Source organism: Dasypus novemcinctus, chromosome 25 (assembly GCF_030445035.2).
Source record: "Dasypus novemcinctus isolate mDasNov1 chromosome 25, mDasNov1.1.hap2, whole genome shotgun sequence".
Lineage (NCBI taxonomy): Eukaryota > Metazoa > Chordata > Mammalia > Cingulata > Dasypodidae > Dasypus > Dasypus novemcinctus.
Genome location: NC_080697.1, coordinates 49,114,303 through 49,115,324, shown reverse-complemented (window position 1 = coordinate 49,115,324; position 1,022 = coordinate 49,114,303). Strand labels below are relative to the sequence as shown.

Here is a 1,022-nt window from a genome sequence, read left to right as displayed (position 1 = left end):
TCATACAACTGTCATGTATATGTGCCTGTGCTAGAGAAATAGCAAGCAAAAAAATTCAAGTTTTTTTTTAAACCACTGGCTTGCTTTTAATCAAGTTTCCCTTTTTTTAACCTTTCAAAGTTGTTAAAGCTTTAACCAGAAGGAAGAGTGTAGGGGACACAGTCTTTCAACACTTCTCATGTAAATCCAAACAACAAAAAGATTCCTTTTGTGGAGGAAAAGGCTATTTTTTTAGAGTGGAGTAAAAAAGGCTGTTTACAGATTATTTCTGAGTTGCAAAGATCACTTTCCCTTCCCCATGTTTTTTCATAATTTCCTGTATTCCCCCATTCAATCTTGGCTGCCACAACCAGAGAGACAGAAAGAATGAGGACCTTCTTTTTCTTGCATCTGTAGTGGAAACTTTAGCAGCAGACATTAACTGCTCCAGGTCTGTCAGAGATGCTCAAGTTTTGATTTTGCATATATGAGATTCAGAAATTTTGGAAGACAAAATTCCTATGCAAACATCAGGCAGGTGTGGCACTGAGGTATTCATGTATCTATTTCATTGACCTTGTAGAGTAAGGGACCACCAACAGGAAGCACGCTCAGTGCCAGGAGATAGCAGAAGCAGTAGCAGTGGTTAAGACCTGCTCCTACATTTAATTTTGTTTGGGATGCACCAGGAGAAAGAGCCAAAGTAAGAGAGTAGGAAAAACAGCTGTCCTATGTTGGGTGAGAGGCCATCCATATCTCATAAGAATAACCATAAGTGATGAATAGCAATGTTGAGAAGTAGATGAAGAGTCAGAGTAGAGAGAAAAAGATATTTAATTGATTGGTGGGGAGGTGGGATGTAAATCCAGAAATGCACACATTATGTTAGGGAAGAGACTAAGGTTGTTCTAGTAAGTGGAGAAAGAAGAACATATGCAACCACAGTATTACCAGATGAAATTTGGAAACCATTAAGACCAAATAATTTGCTTAAAAAACCCAGCTTGAGTAGAGAATGAGCTTTGAATAATTTTCTATAGGTA

The 1,022-nt window shown here is 38.0% G+C and overlaps 1 non-coding gene across 1 annotated transcript; it reads right to left on the bottom strand.

The window, feature by feature from the left end:
• Positions 1 to 314: 314 nt before the first annotated feature.
• On the bottom strand, positions 315 to 447 carry LOC111766405 (small nucleolar RNA SNORA31). Its single transcript, XR_002798465.1, has one exon. It is a non-coding gene; the product is annotated as a small nucleolar RNA SNORA31 (small nucleolar RNA).
• Between the last annotated feature and the right edge of the window lie 575 nt (positions 448 to 1,022).